This window comes from Ovis canadensis, chromosome 25 (genome assembly GCF_042477335.2).
Source record: "Ovis canadensis isolate MfBH-ARS-UI-01 breed Bighorn chromosome 25, ARS-UI_OviCan_v2, whole genome shotgun sequence".
NCBI classification, from domain to species: Eukaryota; Metazoa; Chordata; class Mammalia; order Artiodactyla; family Bovidae; genus Ovis; species Ovis canadensis.
In genome coordinates, this window is record NC_091269.1 from 42,472,749 (window position 1) to 42,492,385 (window position 19,637).

Below are 19,637 nucleotides of genomic sequence, written 5' to 3' on the forward strand. Positions count from 1 at the left end.
TAACAGAAGAGGGAAAACAGAAAGAGGGACAGGTTTAAGGCACAGAAAGGGAATAGGAATTATGGCATAAACAGTAAAGATGAAAATATACAAAATACCAAAGGCCAAATGTTTGGCAAAGGTTTTTAAAAAATATGGATAGTATGTGAATATCGTATAGAGTGAATATAGCAATAACTACCTAAAAAGTCTTCTTTGAAAGCTTCACCCAACCCCACATATACCCCAACTTTTCATGAAACAGGGAGAAATCAGTGTTCCATTTTTTTCTTTATTTTTTAGAAGTGGAAATGTCTTGTATTCTATCGATCAGGCCCATTGGCCTAGCCTTGACCTGGAATCGGGAATAGCTGAGCAGGATCTCTCCTTCTTCCCCTCCCTCTTCCTCCAGCTTCTCTTTGTCCTTCTTCTGCTCCTCCTCCTGCGCCAGGGTTTGTTCTGGCTCCTTCCCCAGTTGGACACCACAGTAGGTGACAAATAGGATGGCTAGAATGGTCTTTGAGAACCCTGTGGGTAGCAGGCACTGGGCCAGCTCTGTGAACTCAAGGTTGTTCCGGCTTACAAGGTTGTACACGATGGTAGCTCAGAAGTTCATGGCCCCAAAGATAGCTCGGAGCCTGCAGAACATCTGCTCCAAAAGTGAGGCTTTAGTTCACATTAGAGGCCCCTACTCTGCCAGCTTCTGTACACAGAGCTCAAAGTTGAGGCCAAAGCAGTTAGGGCATGACCACAGGTAGACAATATCATCAGACAAAGCCGCAGAGTGGTGATGGCAAATGTGGCCACAGTGGCCGCCAGCTCTGGGATCACTGCAGAGTGCTCTGCAACAATGTGGTCATATACATACTTGCAGAGCCAATCGTTGATGCCAAGGTCAAAGTGTATCTCCTCAAAAATATAGAGCAATGTGATACACTGGGAAGGCTGGTGGGGGTCCAAGGGGTCGAGGTGCACCATGGTGTCGACAACGCTGAAGAGGATGGCCACCTTCACCCAGTCATACACCAAGTTTGAGAAGGTTAAGCCAGCTGCAGACAGGGGGTCATCCCTGCCCACTGCCCATCCCAACCCAAGCTTCCCAAAATCCAAGAGAGGGCCCTATTTTTTTTTTTTGGCTGCGCTGGGTCTTCCTTGTGGGGAACAGGCTCTTCCTTGCTACAGGGGGGCTTTCTCTAGTTGTGGCCAGCAGGGCTACTCTCTAGCTGCAGTGTAATAGCTTCTCATTGCAGTAGCTTCTCGTGTTGTAGAGCATGGGCTCTAAAACTTCCAGAGGAGGCCCCATTTTAACAAACATTGTCATGAACCTTAGTTGTCTTTTTAAGTCTTCCGTTAAGTAGCCTCTATTAGACCACAGATCATTAACTTTTATTTAGTTATTTTTACCAGGAACAAGCATCTTATATCAGACATGCCTTATAACTTAAATAACTTTGGAGTCATATATATTTTCCATGGATAAGATAGATGGATAGCATCACTGACTTAAAGGACATGAGTTTGAGCAAACTCTGGGAGATAGTGAAGGACAGGGAAGCCTGATGTGCTATAGTCCATGGAGTCACAAATGACTTAGTGACTGAACAATAATGACAACATAATTTATCCATATATAACATATAATCTGGACTTCCCCGGTGTCTTAGCAGTAAAGAATTCACCTGCAGTGCAGGAACTGGAGTTCTGGGTTCCATCCCTGGGTCGGAAAGATACCCTGGAGGAGGGCGTGGCAACCCACCCCAGTATTCTTGCCTGAAAAATCCCTTGCACAGAGTAGACTGCTGGGCTCCAGTCCAAAGGGTCACAAAGAGTTAGACATGACTGAAGCAACTTGACATTCATGCAACATGATCTTTGCGTGTTTAGTAGAATGCATCCTGAACTGATCCATAAACAAAATTTAAAATATTTTAGATACTATACAACTTCACATAAAATTAAACACATTTTCTTGTATATGTATATAAAGTATGCTGCTGCTACTGCTGCTAAGTCGCTTCAGTCGTGTCCAACTCTGTGTGACCCCATAGACGGCAGCCCACCAGGGTCCTCCATCCCTGGGATTCTCCAGGCAAGAACACTGGAGTGGGTTGCCATTTCCTTCTCCAATGCATGAAAGTGAAAAGTGAAAGTGAAGTCGCTCAGCGGTATTGGACTCTTCGTGACCCCATGGACTGCAGCCTACCAGGCTCTTCCGTCCATGGGATTTTCCAGGCAAAAGTACTGGAGTGGGTTGCCATTGCCTTCTCAGCATTTTAGTGTATTAGAAGAAATATCGTAATAATTTCTGAAAGGATACCTGAGAAACTGTCAGCAGAGATTACCTCTGTAGAGTGGAATGCATGAAGGAAGGGTGGGGGCGGGGGTTCTTACACCTTTCATTTCATTGTACAATATTTTATATGGTTTCATTTTTTGTTCTCTTTTGGCCTCTCCTCGTGACACGTGGGATCTTATTTCACCAACCAGGGACAGACCAGGGATTGAATCTATACCCCATGCAGTAGAAGCACAGAGTCTTAACCACTGGACCACCAGGGAAGTCCTAAAAGCAGGAATTTTAGGGAACAGTGTCTTTTTTAAAATTATGGCGTTAGTGATCAGGTATCCAAAAAATGAAAAGTAACATTTTCTAGTTGTCTTTTTCTACAGTCCACCAAAGCTGTACATTAAATTTCTAATACAGTATAGTGAAAACAAACAGAAGCATGACTGTCTGCTTCTCTGCTTAACAGGTAAGTGATCTTAAAGGCAATAAAGGCCTGATCTTCAGTTTTTAATCTGTAATAGATGAGTGATACTTCCCCTGAGATATGACATGTCATTTCAGCAAAGGACCTACCACAGTGCTCAGCACTTAGTATGTGCTATATTCCTTTCATTTCCTTAGTATGTGCACCCCTAGACCTGCAGAACTGATCATTATTCATCCAACCAATACATATTTACCGTCCACCTACTGTATACCAGCCATTATGTTAGATGGTCAAGCTATAAAAATAAGATAAAATTCCTACAAAGACTTTTGTAATAGAGCAAGCTGTTCCAAAAAAAAGTATATACAAAAAGTACAATTCGTCAGTATCTATCCAAAATTAGGGGCGTGCAAGAAGTACTATAAGATACAAAGAGGAGAGAGGCCAGGTCTTTTAGGATGGGGTGGTGGGAGGAATATTAGGAAAAGCTAGAGTCTTGAACTGAGCCTTGAAAAATGAGTAAGAATTTTCTGAGTATTTCAGAAGACAAACTACATTATCTCAATGTAGTTACAATTAGATATAGCAATGAACTAGAAATTAAAGAACTGACCTCATTTATTTTATTGTCAACAGGTATTTCTTATACAGGTGCTATGTATCAGAGATACAACAGTAACTAAAAACTTGATCCCTGCACTTCAGGGAGTTTATATTCTAGTGGGAAAGGGAGATCTTAATCAAATAACCTGAGAAATTTATGTAAAATTGAAACTGGGATAAGTACTTCTGAGAAAAGGCTTAGTGCATGATGATATAAGAGCATAAAAAGAGGAATGACCTAAACACGTTTACTGAAGCCTTCTTTAAGGAAGTAATTATTGAACCCAAAATTTCTGTCCCATAATTGAGGAGCTAAGATCATGCATGCCCCATGGCATGGCCAAAAAAATAGGCATTCCAGAAAAAAGAATCAGAGCTAATGGTAGAAGAGTTTGGGGTATTCAAGTGTCTAATCACAACTTCAAATGCATTACCATACTATGCCCCTGCAGGGTTCAGGCAGGTCACTTATATTGACAATTGTGCAAAATAATAGCTGCTGCTGCTGCTAAGTTGCTTCAGTTGTGTCCGACTCTGTGCGACCCCATAGACGGCAGCCCACCAGGCTCCCCCGTCCCTGGGATTCTCCAGGCAAGAACACTGGAGTGGGTTGCCATTTCCTTCTCCAATGCATGAAAGTGAAAAGTGAAAGTAAAGTCGTTCAGTTGTGTCTGACTCTCAGTGACCCCATGGACTGCAGCCTACCAGGCTCCTTCATCCACGGGATTTTCCAGGCAAGAGTACTGGGGTGGGTTGCCATTTCCTTCCCCGGTAAGATAATAGAGGGAGCTGCTAAACGGAAGAACTGTAAAGTGCTTGCTTTGCCTAAAATAAAACATATCTGCCAATGAAATTCACTGGTTTACAAGAACAGAATTATTGGCTTGCAATTGTAGAATAAAGCCATTGAGGCTGGAGTGGGGAAAACTAGGATATATGTGATGTAAGATGAGGTGGAGAAATAGATGAAGTTTTATAGCCACTGGCAGCCTTGTAGCCACTTTAGGAGTCTTGACATTATCCCTAAAGCAACATGAAGCCAGTGTTAAGCTGTGTGTAATATGGTGAGGTATATTTCAAAATGGTCATTCTGCCTGTGGCTTAGATAATGAAATAGGACAAAAGTGGGTATGAGTACACTGTTGCAAAATAGTGGCAGTTGGTCTGGAGTAAAGGCCATGGGAATGGACAGAAATGGATGGATTTGAGACATACTGAAGTGATGAAAGGGATAGAACTTGGTGACAGATTCAGTAAAAGGACTGAGGAAAGGGAGATGTCAAAGCTACTTCCTAGGTTCCTGGTTACATGCCTGGATGGATTCACTGAGGCAAGGATCACTGGAAGAGATCCTTTGCTCTAGGGCAAAGTGAAAGGACAGGGGACAGAATGAGTTGCTTGCTAGCAACATATTGAGTATGCAGAGGCCTCAGAGACCTCCAAGAGGAGATACTGAAGAGGTGAATATATGGAGCAGCCTGGGCTGAAAATAAAATATTAGTTAAGTCCCAGCTAAAGAGAGAGAGAACCTAGAACTCAGCCTTGTGCATGTCCATGTGTGCTAAGTCACTTTAGTCGTGTCTGACTCTTTGCAACCCTATGGACTGTAGCCCTCCAGTTCCTCTGTCCATGGGATTCTCCAAAGAATACTGGAGTGGTTTGCCACTCTCTCCTCCAGGGGATCTTCCCGACCCAGGGATCAAACCCGGATATCCTGCATTGCAGGCAGATTCTTTATTGTCTGAGCCACCAAGGAAGCCCCAGCCTTGAGTATCTGCAATACCTAATGGCCAGTTGGAGAATGATGAGCTGGTAAAGAAGATGGAGGAGTAGCTAGATATATGGTAGAGTCAGGGTAGGGCGGGGGTTGGAAGTGTGTATAGAAGTCAGTGGTAAGGAGTCTTTTAAGAGTAATGTAATATTAGAAATGTTGAGTTTAAAAAGTCTGTGAAGGACCTAAGTCAAAATAGTCTGGAGCTCAAAAATGGGGTTCAGGCTAGAGAGATAAACTTGGAAGTCTAGGGTATTTACATGGCAACTTAAAGCCATGTTTGCTTAGAAAGTCTAGTATAATGTGTAAAGATGGTATTCAATCAACAGTAGCAATCATATTATTCACACCCTGGAGCAATAATAACACTGATGGATTTACTTAGTGTTTTTCACTGAGAAGATAACATGGGATATATTATCCAACTGCTTCTGTCAGTCAATATTTGGTCTGTCAGGAATATTTATTGAGGGTATTATAGTATTAGTTTCTCTAAAGAGATAGGACACAAAAGAAATAGAGGATACGAGTCTTACTCTGAAGTTTTCACATAGTTGGGGGAACAAAATGTGGACATAGATAATAGTAACGAACAGTGTCAGAATCACATTATCAGTGAGCATAAATTAATGAAGTTCAACACCATTCTTCATGAATGCTGAGGAGGGGAGATGATTCAGAGGTTATGTATTTTTGGTAGGGTTATTTCTTGTTTAATTTTTTTAAAATTTTAATTTTTAATTATTTAATTTTTTGGCCAGGCCACTCACAGATTGTAGGATCTTAGTTCCCTGGTCGGGGTTCCAACCCAGGCCCCAGCAGTGAAAGCACAGAGTTCTAACCACTGGACCACCAGGGAATTCCCTAGTAGGATTGTTCAAGAACAGTTTTCTAGGGTTCTTGGTGGCCTCGTGGCTAAGACTCTGTGCTCTCAATACATGGGGCCTATGTTCAATCCCTGATCAGGGAACTAGATCCCACATGCCGCAACTAAGCGTTCACATGCCACAACACAAACAAACAAAGAAATCAAGCCACAAGGAAGATCAAAGATCCTGCATGCCACAGCTAAGATTCAGCTCATGCAAATAAATTAATTAATTAATTTTTAAAAAAGAACAATTTTCTAGAGGAACGAGTTGTCAGTGGATTTTAAATAATAGAAGTCTTTAGATGGTGAAGGCTTTAGCAAGCTTTAAGGCAATGATAGATATTTTTGAAATGCATCTTATATCTAAGAAGAGGGGATGGGAAAGTGACCTACAGTGTCCCTGCTTTGTGTGAGCCTGTGGCAAGAACTTTACATTTTCTGTCATGTGTAAGGTATTGTGACAATGTGAAGATTACCAAGAAATTAGCCTCATTTGTGCAAACGTATAGAATTATATGGGCTTCCCAGGTGGCACCAGTGGTAAAGAAACTGCTTGCCAATGCAGGAGACATAAAGACTCAGGTTCGATCCCTGGGTCAGGAAGATCCCGTGGAGGAGCGTATGGCAACCCACTCCCATGTTTTCACCTGGAGAATCCGTGGATAGAGGCTATAGTCCATAGGGTTGCAAAGAGTCTGACACAACTGAAATGACTTAGCACTCGCACATAGAATTACATAATTACAGTCACAGAGTTTAGATAGTTTAGATAGGACCTCTGAGAGTCATTTAGCAAATACTGGGTGTCTGCTTTGTTTTACGAATCACTGTGTTGTGGATCAGGAACTAGCACTGGAAATATAGAAAAGGAAGAGAAGTCCTTTGAGAGGTGTACAGTTTAGTAACTGGGATGGCATGAGAGAGAAGTACTATGACAGATACGGGACTATTGCAGAAGCTGTGTTGAGATCTACGAAGCTCCTAATTCTGCCTCTGTTATTATGTGAGGTTTCACAGACAAGGAGCTTTGTGAGCCGGTATTTGAGGGATGAAGAAAAGTGTGCCAGCCTGGCAACAATGAGAGTAATATAGAGGAAAGAGAGAACAGGAGGGAGAAGGACATTCCAGGCAGACCAGTATCTGTCCCAACTTTTCCATCTCCTCTATTCACAATGCTAGAGAAAGTACATTTGTTTAGAAGAGACTCGCCAAATTATCGACAGCTTTAAGTGAATTCTCAGAAGGGAGGAAGAAAACATTTGGAAATAATTCAGACAGGTGGCTTTAATGTGCCTGCTAGGTAGAAGTCACCATGTGTGATATTATGAGAAACAAGTATCAGAGCAAAGCAGGTCCCAGCATGTCTCAGGTGAAAATGCAAAGAAAGAGATGAGGAACACAGCACATGGCTTCAGGGGCTAGAGATAATGGACTGCAGACACAGAGCAAAACATTCAGGGCTGGAGAGTCAGCTTTGGAAGTTTTCTGGACAAGGAGATCCAAAGTGTTTGCAATGCCAAGAGGGCTCTGAAGAAGGAAGTATCCAGAGGAAGAAGATGGTGAAGGCATTTTGGTTGGACTTCTAGGAAAAGAACCAGGATGGCCTATAGGTGTCACAAAATTCCAGGGATGAGAAATTTCAAAATGTAGGGTAGGGGCTGCTGCTGCTGCTGCTGCTGCTAAATCGCTTCAGTCGTGTCCAACTCTGTGCGACCCCATAGATGGCAGCCCACTAGGCGCCGCCGTCCCTGGGATTCTCCAGGCAAGAACACTGGAGTGGGTTGCTGTTTCCTTCTCCAATGCACGAAAATGAAAAGTGAAAGTAAAGTCGCTTAGTCGTTCCAACTCTTAGCGACCCCATGGACTGCAGCCTACCAGGCTCCTCCGTCCCTGGGATTTTCCAGGCAAGAGTACTGGAGTGGGTTGCCATTGCCTTCTCCGAGAGGCAGGGCAGGGGGGATGAAAAAAGGGAATGAAGCTGTGCTGTGAATGTAGCTTCGGGAGAGTAGGTCAATGGACTCAGAAACAAATAGCTGTTATAGGAACAGGAAATAGCATGAAATAGAATTTGTCATGGAGAGAAATCGGGCTAAAGATAGACGGGAAAGCAAGACAAAGCAAAAGCATGTCCTAAGTATAATATACATGGAAGACTGCTAGACAGTAGACAAGAAGGTACCAGTGAAGAAGAGCCTGAAGAGACTAAAAAGAAGGGTTCATTAATGTAGTAACGCTCCAATAGAATAGCATGGAGACTAGGCTGAAGGGCACAAGAAAATGGACGGCCATGTAACAGGCAAAAAACTTCAGGTAAGGAAGGAAACAGTACTGTTCAGGAAGGGAGGGAGAGGTAATTAAGAAATCGATTGTAGAGCTTCCCTGGTGGGGCAATGGTGAAGAATCTGTCTGCCAATGCCGGGAAGATCCCACATGCTATGGAGCGACTAAGCCCCCATGCCACAACTATCAAGCCTGTGCTTTAGAGCCCAGGAGCCGCAACCACTGAGCTCCTGCACAGCAACTACTGCAGCCCGCATGCTCTGAGCCTGAGCTCCACAAGAGAAGCCGCGATAATCAGAAGCCCATGCACCACAACTAGAGAGCGGCTCCCACTCACCACAATTAGAGAAAAGCCCGTGCAGCAATGAAGACCCATCACAGCCAAATAAATAATTAAAAAGAAATATATGAGAAAGAAATCTATTGTGGTTATCATTTTGTAATAGGTAGAAATATTGAATCACTGTGTTGTGGAACAGAAACTAACAGACTGGTGTAGGTCAATTACACTTCAAAAATAAATCAGCAAACAAAGAAACTCATATAAAGAAAGATCAGATTTGTGGTTATCAGAGGTGGAGAGTAGGGGGAGATGGAATTAGATGAAGATAGTCAAAAGGTACAAAAACTTCCAATTATAAAATAAATAGACACTAGGGATATAATGTACAACACAATATAACACTGCTATATGTCGTATGTAAAATTTAAGAGAGTAAATTGTAAGAGTTTTCATCGCAAGGAAAGAAATTTTCTTTCATTTTGTATCTACATGAAAGTGAAAGTGAAGTCACTCAGTCGTGTCCGACTCTTTGTGACCCCGCGGACTGTAGCCCACCAGGATCCTCCGTCCATGGCATTTTCCAGGCATGAATACTGGAGTGGGTTGCCATTTCCTTCTCCAGGGGATCTTGCCGACCCAGGGATCAAACCCAGGTCTCCCACATTGTAGGCAGACGCTTTACTGTCTGAGCTACCAGGGAAGTACCTCTATATGAGATAAAGCTTATTCGCTAAATTTATTGTGGTAATCATTTCATGATGCATATAAATCAAATCGTTATGTTGCACACCTGGCTCAGAGATCCAACCAGTCCTTTCTGAAGAAGATCAACCCTGGTATTTCCTTGGAAGGAATGATGCTAAAGTTTAAGCTCCAGTACTTTGGCCACCTCATGAGAAGAGCTGACTCATTGGAAAAGACTCTGATGCTGGGAGGGATTGGGGGCAGGAGGAGAAGGGGACGACTGAGGATGAGATGGCTGGATGGCATCACAGACTCCATGGACGTGAGTCTGAGTGAACTCCGGGAGATGGTGATGGATAGGGAGGCCTGGCATGCTGCGATTCATGGGGTCGCAAAGAGTCGGACATGACTGAGTGACTGAACTGAACTGAACTGAACTGAAGGAGAAATACAGACCTAATGCAGATTTAAGTCTTAAGATGTCAAAGCTGGCTAAGGCTCTCACAGAATTCTGCTGTTTACAAACAGTAGAGAAAATGGATGATGTGGATGTAGAAGTCAAATCAGGATGCTTCCAGGATAGGTTAAATTCTGGAGAGGTTAAGAGGATGAATAAATTAGTGGGTTGGAAAGTTTACCATTGAAGTTGCTGGACAAGGCATAAATGGGGACTGGCTGAATTTTGTCATAGAAGTAGAGAAGGAGTTTTTACCAAAACAGACTGAGCTTGACCACACTCAGATAGTTCTTGATTTGGGATATGTTTATTCTTTAATTAAAAAAATATTTTTTTGGCCACAACTCGAGGTATGTAGGATCTTTGTTCCTCAACCAAGGATAGAGCCAGTACCCCCTGTAATAGGAGCTCAGAGTTTTAATTATTATACTGTCAGGAAAGTCCAAAGGATAGGGTTCTTTTGGAAGCTGACTATATTATAAAAGATCTTGTTTCATTATCATAACTAGAATATATCTTCATTCTCTATAGTTACTGTGAAGGTATGTTAATTTTTCCACTTCTTTCCAAAACCAATTCCAAAACCAATTTGGCAAGCCTAAATTTTTTTCTCCCTCAGAATATCAATTTGATTTCATCTACCACCTTCTCAACTGAGGTGTCTTTTGGTTTGTACCTACCACGTGTTATATGTACCCTGTTTTCTTGACAATCTTTGATTCAGTTTAGAAACTTGAGTGAAAAGATTTTAGGTCTGCATCTGCCAGTAAACTGACAAGTAAATGCCAATTCCTGCAGACCTGCTCCATGAAAATTCTCTGAGAATTCCCCTGGGTCTTTTCAACTCTAGGTTTTCGTTGCTTTCTTGGACTTTTAGCAGAATTGATAGCGTTACATCTTTTTCAATGCTGAGCTATTAGCACAGGTTTATCTTGCCCATCCTCCCCTGCTCTTCCAGGACCTCTCTGATTGTAGTTAGTGTCCCACATCACCAAGGGACTATTAACTCTTTCCTAGCCACTATTATATCATTATATCATCTATCAATCCATCCATCCACGCCTGTTCTCCTTATAGAGAATAGTAAGTCTGTCTTTCTCAGTTGTTTGCACAATTTTTACTTTTATGGATGTGTAAGAGTTTGCCGACTAAGGTCCGTCTAGTCAAGGCTATGATTTTTCCAGTGGTCATGTATGGATGTGAGAGTTGGACTGTGAAGAAGGCTGAGTGCCGAAGAATTGATGCTTTTGAACTGTGGGTGTTGGAGAAGATGCTTGAGAGTCCCTTGGACTGCAAGGAGATCCAACCAGTCCATTCTGAAGGAGATCAGCCCTGGGATTTCTTTGGAAGGAATGATGCTAAAGCTGAAGCTCCGGTACTCTGGACACCTCATGCGAAGAGTTGACTCATTGGAAAAGACTCTGATGCTGGGAGAGATTGGGGGTAGGAGGAGAAGGGGATGACGGAGGATGAGATGGCTGGATGGCATCACGGACTGATGGACGTGAGTCTGAGTGAACTCCGGGAGTTGGTGATGGACAGGGAGGCATGGTGTGCTGCAATTCATGGGGTTGCAAAGAGTCGGACACGACTGAGCAACTGAACTGAACTGAACTGAAGAGTTCTCCATCAGCAGTTAGTTCTGCCAAATTTAAAAAATAGAAAGCAAATTGGCATTTGCTCCTTCCTAAGCATAAAATCTCCCCCAGCTTCCTCCCTAATCTCTTTCAGATCTATTCCATGAGCTGATGGCTGAATTTAAAATTGCGGCTTTCCCCAGGATCCAGTGTCCCCTACCCTCTATTTTTTTGCCAATAGAAAAAACACTTTTTTTTTTTTTTGGCCGATAGAGGACATTGCTGAAGTTAATTAGTAAACAGGGCAATTAAGCTGAAATTAGAGATATGTATTTAGGAAGTTATACACCTCCAGGGAAGCCCTAAAGATCCAATACCTACTTTATTTTCACCTCTCTCTCCTAGAGAGGTTTTTGGAAATAAAACTGGAATTCTCGCTTTGTTATTAAGAATGGGTAAAGATAGTAGGAAATTGCTTAAACATTTATTCTTTGATACTGAGGTCTGGAAAGAACTGCACTTTCTTTTCTTCTCTTTGGGTAGATACCTCATGTTATTGTTTAGTTTGTCACAATTTATTCAACCTTTTAGTTTCTGTTATAATTATCAGACCACTTTTCTAACAGGTTCAAATGAACCAGATTTTGCTAGGGCTATGTTTTAAGTCTCAGATACCAAAGTGACTTTCATTGTCATCAACATGCTGATAACTTTCAAATTTGCTTTTCCAAGATAAACTTCTTTTCCAAACTCAAAATTGTCTCAGACTTGGTCATTGGGACCTATCTATCCTGTTTTTTCCTTTGTTTTTAATGGACTCTTACTCCGTTTCTGATTTTTAAATTGAATTTTCCTTTTTGGACATGGCATGTGAAATTTTAGTTCCCTGACTAGGGATCAAACATACATTCCCTGCAGTGGAGTCTTAACCACTGGACCACCAGGGAAGTTCCAGTTTCCAATTTTCTACCATTGTGAAATACAGTGGAATTGTTTTGTCACCACAGGTACAAACTCACCTTCAGGGCCTTGGCATTTGCTCCTTCCTAAGCATAAAATCTCCCCCAGCTTCCTCCCTAATCTCTTTCAGATCTATTCCATGAGTTGATCGCTGGATTTAAAATTGGGGCTTTCCCCAGGATCCAGTGTCCCCTACCCTCCTTCTCCCCCCTCCCACTCTCACCATTACCATCTGACATACTATGCGTATTCTGCTTTCTAGCCTTTATTCTCCTTGCCCCTACTCCATTATTGAATGTAAGCACCATTAGAGAAGAGATTTCAGTTTGCTTCCTGCTGTTTCCCCCAAAGTATGGAACTGTGCCTGGCACATAGTATGGCCTCAAATAATGTTTAAGAAATGAAGAGAATAAACATTGCCTTGGACATTTCTCTATATCTTTGTGTGATTTTTCCATCTCAATAGCTTTTTTTTTTCTTTTTCTTTTTAAAATAATTTATTTGGCTGCGACATGTGAGATATTTGATCTTTGTAGTAGCACAGGGAATCTAGTTCCCTGACCAGGGATCGAACCCTAGCCCCCTGCAATGGGAGCTCAGAGTCTTAGCCACTGGACCAGCAGGGAAGCCCCTCAATACCTTTTTAAGTAAATCATTTCAATTAATTGACAAAAGCCAGGATATTGCTAGTTCATGATAGCCTTTCTCCCTTTGTTCTTTAAGAAAATTAAGTTTTGAGTCAAACTCTCCCAACATTCTTTTCATTTTGGTCCTAGGAGATTGTTTCTGACAAGATACTGACAATTAGGCTTTCGGTAACATTGAGAAGAGTGGCATTTTTGTAGAAGTTTTATTTTAAAAACCATATTTCTTTCTCCAATCAAAGTATTTATCCGACTGTAGCCCTGAAAATATTGCAGTGGAGCCATTAGTTTGCTCTGCTTGCAAACCTGGAATGTGTGTTCCTCCTGGGTAGGAAGCAAATTGCATTAAACTCTGGATGCCCAGCTCCTAGCTCAAGAATAAATTTGAATGAATCAATCAGTGAGAAAGGTTGAAAGTTTAGGAATCTTTCTCAAAAGAACAATCTGGTTATGTTTATTAAAGCATGTATAACAGAATAAAAATTATGTGCAGGATAAGGATAGAATGGTGTGGAAGGCAATAGAAGTAGTCTTTTCCTTTCCATTGAAATTTGACCTGGGAAGAATGATTTCTATGTTCCTTACCACTGTGACTCCATTAAAGATTTAGATTCCCATGTCTGTTTAATAACTGTCTGCTGGAAGAAGCAATAGCCCATCAGACTCTTAAGGAGAAATTCGAACACCCCAGTCAGTCTTACTTTTGGTATACTGCCACTGGTTATTCCTCTTAATGATGAAAACTTATTTATTCCTGTGTCTTCTTCATCGGAAAGTGAATACCGCCAACGTACAAAGGCAAATAAGTAACAAAAATGTTATGATGACCCTTGCAGACATCAAGCTCTGAGTCAAGGGAACACAACCCTTCTCTGGCTTCTCTCTAAGATGCTGAGGGCAGTTTTCCATTGCTCGCGACCCAAATATTGCTCAATGGTGGCATCTCTGACCTGGCATCCCCATTAATGTATCTATAAACATTCAATTCAGAGACCCCCAAACTTTTCTCTCAGCCCGAGAGTACCTCGTAAAAAAAAAAAAAAAAGGTCATGACAAGAAGATCTTGATAACGTTTTCCCTCTCCAATATTCTCCTTTGACCTTAAAAAATAAAAAATAAAAAAGGTTGGGAAAGAAGAGGGCCAAGGGGAGGGGTAAGGGTCTAGAGATGAGTCCAGCTCCAGTTTGGGGAAATCCAGCTCGCGTTTTGCCTCTCGCTCAGCAGAGCAGGGTCCAGGGAAGGCAGAGCCCCAGCTTCACTCCCTGAGGTCTGTCCTGGGGAGACAGTGCTGCTCCGGGGGGCTGACCTGGCGGGGAGTGGCAGCGCAGCCCGCTCCCGCGCCGCTTTGTGCGCGCAGCCGCTGGGCCCTCTGCTCCCGGGTCTGCCCCCCCGGACGCCCCCCTGCCCCGCCCCAGTCATGCAACTCTACCTGCCTCTGCGCTGTGGACCTTTGGGAAGCAGTCGCCCACCCCGGGGGCTCGGGCCCTGACCCTGCCAGGCAGCCGGTAGGTGTCCTCCCGGGGCCCTCCCGCGCCCCTCGCGCCCGCCGGGGCCCCCGACTCCGAAGTTGTGGGGACGATCGCAAGTTGGAAAGTTTCCCCGAGGGCTGGTGCGGGCTTGGAGCCGGGGGGACGCGCGCAGTCCTCGGAGCCTGAGGGGGCCAGTGGTGAGCTGGGAGAGGGGCAGAGGGCAGGGGGTCTGGGGAGGCACACGCGGAGGCCGGAAGGGGCTGCGAAGGGCAGTGCACGGCTGGGGCTGGACGTGGGCCGGGGTTCCGCGTCCGCGGGGCCGCGGGCGTCGCAGGGATGGGCCCACTCCCCGCGGCGACCCCCCGCCCAAGGCCGCTGGGGGCGCTTTTGTTGCGGGTGGTAAACAATACCCCCGGCCAGAGGACGCGGCCGCCTGCCCTGAGGCCGGGCTGGGACGCCGGGTGGGGAGAGCCGAGCGCCTCGGGCCGGGACCCCGGGCTCCGGGGGAAACTGGAGGATTGGGGGAGGGCGAGCGTGGCTTCGGGAGGGGGCATTCCCCGACTGTGCCCGCGAGAGATGCCCCTCGGAGGAGAAGCGGAGGTCCGAGCGCCTCGGGCTGAGGAGCGCGAAGAGTTAGGGCGAGTTTCGGGTGTGGACTCAAGTGTACCCCCAAAGAAGTTTTCTTCCTCCCCCATGCTAACACAGGGGGCCAGCTCGTTGGGAGAGCATTTGGCGCTTGCCTTCCCTGCGCTTTTCGGGGAGGAGGCTTCAGGGACGAAACTTTTGGAGTGGAGGTAGCCGGAGAGGCTTGCCCGAGGTTGACCTGGAGTTCTGCGGGTCGGGGAGGAAGGGAGTAGGGAATGGAATAGTGTTCTGTCAAAATGGCCTTCTCGAAACCCTTACGGGCGCCACTCGGTCGCCGAAAGCGCCGGCTTGCCGTCGCATCACTAGCTCGGAATCCTGGAGCGGGGCCCTAGGGTGGGAGACGTGCGGAGCCGGGTGCAGGGACACTTCGGACGGCACGTGAGGGGCCAGGGCCGGGGGTGCCAGGGACCGCCGCCACCTCACGTGTCGGGAAGAGACTGGGCTAGGTCTCTCTCCCTCTCCTCCTCATCCGTCTCCTCTCTTCCTTCCCTCCTCTCACCCGCACTCCCAAAGCGATTCAGCTACTAAGGGCTGTGCGCAGTCTCTACAAAAAGCGGTCGGGAAGTTGCTGGCCCGTCACAGTACACACCTCCCACTGTAATGGGGAACACAAATTGGGCATTTCTGACCCAATAAAAATTAATGTATCAACAAGAGAATAAATATTATTTGACCTGGGAGTCTTTCCCCAGCTCCAACTCGCCCATTGCTTCTTCCCCTACTCCCCGGCTCCACTCTTGAGCACAAAATGAGCTGCATAATACAGTAATGATCAGTTTATAAATACATGTTTGAAAAGCTTTTCAAGACTGAGCGAGGAGTCGATTAGGTGCAGTCTAGTGCCGGCGGAGTGCGCTGAGCGCTGCACCCAGACGGGTTAAGGGCGGCGCTACAGGGCAGCAACCTCAGGTCCGCTCTGAACTGAAAAATGCCCATCCTTTCCACCTCCCCCTCTCCTCAATGTTATAAAGTAAAATAAAAAAATGTCGGCCTCCTTAGGCCTCACTCAGGATGCCAAAATGAGTTTGGAAAATGTGCTGGTGAACCGGTTAGGGCGAGAGCATTTTAAGACATATTAGGAATTTATGCGTACAATTAAACAAGGCGGGTATGCAGATAAGGAGAGGTTTGGGGATTAGTCAGCGTTGTTTCTGAGAACTAAAAGCCTCCGGTAACGTTGATTTTGAGTGAATTTCCTGATTTTACTGGTTTGCGTTGGTTACACAGGTTGAAACCCAAGTGTCTTCACTCCCCAGTTAAGAGACCGTAATTAGCTTGGTTGTCAATGTCTGACAGTGTTTAAAACCATGTTATGGTTTCAATTAAACTTCAGAATCAAGTATGAGAGTTATTAGCATCCACTGCCCCTATCTCTTTGCAAAGACTAGTAGCTCATATTGAGAACTCCTGGGTCACCGCTTACCATTTAGCCGAGGGTTAGCTATGGCTCCCAGCTCTGATCCGGAATTGATGGGCTGGAGTTTTGGATCACCTCTGTCCCTGCCCTTTGTTTCTCTTCCTCCTCCAGTCTTTATCTTGTTTGTCCCTCCCCTCCCCCACCTGCTTCTTTGCCTCCGTATTTTTCCCTCCCTCTGCTCTTCTAAGTTTCTCTTTCCCCACCCCTCCATCTTTCTAACTTTAGTCTTGTGTTTCGATCCAGTTGTCTTTTTATATTCTAGCTGTATTGCTACGTTTCTTCCCCCTTTCTCTACCTTTGCTTTTTTTTTTCTTAAGACATTTTCTTCCTTCTGCTTTTTCCTCTTCTTCTCAACATGCTTTATGCTTTTCTTTTTATTGGCGGGGTCATTCTCTTTCCATTTTAACTTATCCCTTCCCTTTCTGTGGCCCTTTTGGGCTTTTTTCCCTCCTTGCTCTCTGCAGGGCAGCAAGGGTGTTTTACATATGGAAGGAGCCTTTGACTAAATCTGCTGGCATTCTAGTGAGTTTCCCTCCACAGTCTTTCCATGTGCGGAGAGCTCTCACACTTCCTGTGGTAGAAAACTATCTAGGAACTACAAGCAGCCCGCCCACCTCCTCTTCCTTCAGAACTTAGTTACTGGAGGAAACTAAGCGAAGTGGTGCCCTTTAAAAAGAAATGCTTTTTTTTTAAGTCTTGTATTTCTCAGTCAAGTGCAGCAGGCTTTAAATTCTAAGAAGCTGAATGGAGTGACTATGAAATCAGAGTTTCTTTCGAAACTAGCTCTATGTATGCAAATACTCACCACTTTTTTGGCCACTACTGGTGGTGGGAAGGATTGCAGTATAATTTTAAATTGACATGTGGGCTGGATGGTTACATCAGTTCAGCCACTTCCTGCCCCAGGGGACTGGGAAATCCAGAAGGAGGAGGGATGTAGGTGGGATAAGATTTTTCTATCACAGTACTGTCAATATTGTCCTTTACAGACAACTGATACAGTTTAGGAAGACAGCTTTTCAGTTTCTAGGCAAGGTGATTGCATCAGAAATTGATTTTGCTTCCTCCCACCTCCCCTTTTTAAGGCTCTTTAGGGAAAGACTGCTTAGTAAACTCAAATAATACTGAGGCAGAAGTCTGATCCTGTTTATTGATCAATTTGGTTAGCTATGTTTAAATTATGTGTGAATAATTAGCAGATACATACGTAGGCCCTGGGACTTGATCTAGCCTCTTCTCCACTTTCTCTGTAACCTTCGATTTTCTATTTTGGGCTAGAATCTCTTTCCATGTTTTAAATTATAAGTTGGCCCTTATCTCCTTGGCAGTAATGTTTAGATCTCATGTCTTACTCCAACTCCAGTCCCTTATGTCACAAGGACACTTTAGGGGGGAAAATTATTATGGGTTGAGGATCTTGATGCCCTCTGGTGAAAATACTAGTTAACCCAAGTGATGCTTTGCATCCCACAGTTGTTGGAAGTTTCGCTAGTTTGTTTCATTTTGCTTTGTTTTCTCCTCCAGGAACATAGAGCTCACCAGATAGTATTAATTAATTGCATGTAGGCCCCCTCTGGGACCTACTATGTATGTTTGATAACAAGGACATTATTTTCTTATTTTTTGTTCCAATCATGTTATCCTGTAGCTACCTCCATGCACTCAGAATATACTTTAGAGTAGAATAAAACTGATTTCTGAGAAATACTGAAATGTCAGTTTTCATCAGAAATGAAAAATGGAAGTGGAATTAGTATTCAATTGTAAATGTATTTGTCTATGACTTAAATACTCTATGAAAAATAAAGCACCCAAAAAAGGAAATAAAGCATTTAATAATGTTTATAAATTAATAAGGAAAATAAGATGTGTAGAAAATTCCATATTTAAATATGAATCTATATAATAGAATGGGTTCCCTCTCTTCCCCCCACACCCCCAAATTTCAGAAAAAGCTTATTGCCTCTCCTCTCAGAGTTCAGTCCTGGGGATAATTTAGTTTATCACAAAAGGGGTTACATTTCATCAGTGGGGCCAAGTGATAAAATTAAGATCTTGTGGGAGTGCTTATTTTGTTTCTGATTGTTTGGCTGAGTGGTACCCAGTGGTTTCTTTCCTGCAGTTGGGTTTTTAGGGGTCATTGGCCTCTTTCAGGATCTCATAAAAAGGCTGTTACCATTTAAAGAGGCCACATCTTTCCAATCCATGTTGCTCATACCTTTTCCATTTCCTTGACAGGCTCTTTTTCAGGAGATAAGGTTTGAATGGTAAACATTATCTTAATTACAAGTCTGAATTTCTAAAGCACTTCCATTAAAAAATATAAAAGAATATATGAGACAGAGATCAAGTTATAAACTACTTTCAAAAGCAGATCCCATGACACCCTCTGGCATATACAGATTACTTGCCTCAGCATAAAAATTTTAATTTTCATGACTGATTGCAGCACTTAGATTATATGCCCCTAATAATTTTTAGCCATGTAATCCTGATATAAGACATAAAGTATGCTTATACTGATATTGTTGAATTTCTGAATTTCTAGTGAATGGGATGGATTGCTTTTTGTTATCTGAAAATACATCCTTATAAAGATTGCCGACTTTCTGGAGATTAGAATTGGAATGTCTTTGTTTTCTAAAAATGGTGGTGTGAAAACCAGTGGTCTTTGGAGAAAATATCCTACAGCTTTTCACAGCGAAAGAGCTAGTGTAGCCAAACTTTTTTTTTTTTTTTTAAGAAAAGAGGAAAGCAGTAAGCTTAAATGCCAAGAATTCAAGTGGATTTGTATTTAGCCTAGTATTTGTATTTAGCACAGATTTATCAAAATGCTGTTTTTCTTGTGGTTAATGTTATCACTAATGTCTATTTTAAAAATCTTTCTTAAAGGCTCAGTGCTTTGACTCTAAATGTTGTGCTCTGAGATCTTTTATTATAGTGTGTGGCCTACAATATGTTAGGTGAAGACAGAAAAAAAGAATTAGATCTTGTTTTGCAGGATATGGCAAACTGAGGATTAAATTGGTTCTATAAGAATAACTACTATTAAATTTATTTTCTCTATCTCTCTCTTTTTTTTTTAATGTTGGCCTGTAGGCAGACTTTTTTTTTAAGCTCTCATTTATAAAACATTTATTATATGCCAGCTCTGTGCTAAGCCTTTACATATATCATCTCATTTTATTCTCATAGTAACCCAGTAAAGTCAGTACTATTATGCTTTTGTTTCCTCCTATACCCCAAGGCATGTGGAATCTTATTTCCCTGACCAGGAATCAAA

At 43.4% G+C, this 19,637-nt stretch overlaps 1 protein-coding gene and 1 pseudogene across 2 annotated transcripts in view; one reads left to right on the top strand and one right to left on the bottom strand.

Moving 5' to 3' along the window:
- Positions 1-271: 271 nt before the first annotated feature.
- Positions 272-14,242, bottom strand: LOC138429940 (protein-cysteine N-palmitoyltransferase HHAT-like protein pseudogene; annotated as a pseudogene).
- Positions 14,039-19,637, top strand: part of TET1 (tet methylcytosine dioxygenase 1) — a 135,645-nt gene continuing 130,046 nt past the window's right edge. For both annotated transcript variants that reach the window (XM_069571884.1, XM_069571885.1), the window contains exon 1: positions 14,039-14,328. The gene's annotated coding sequence lies outside the window, so the exon portion shown is untranslated. The remainder of the gene's footprint in view (positions 14,329-19,637) is intronic.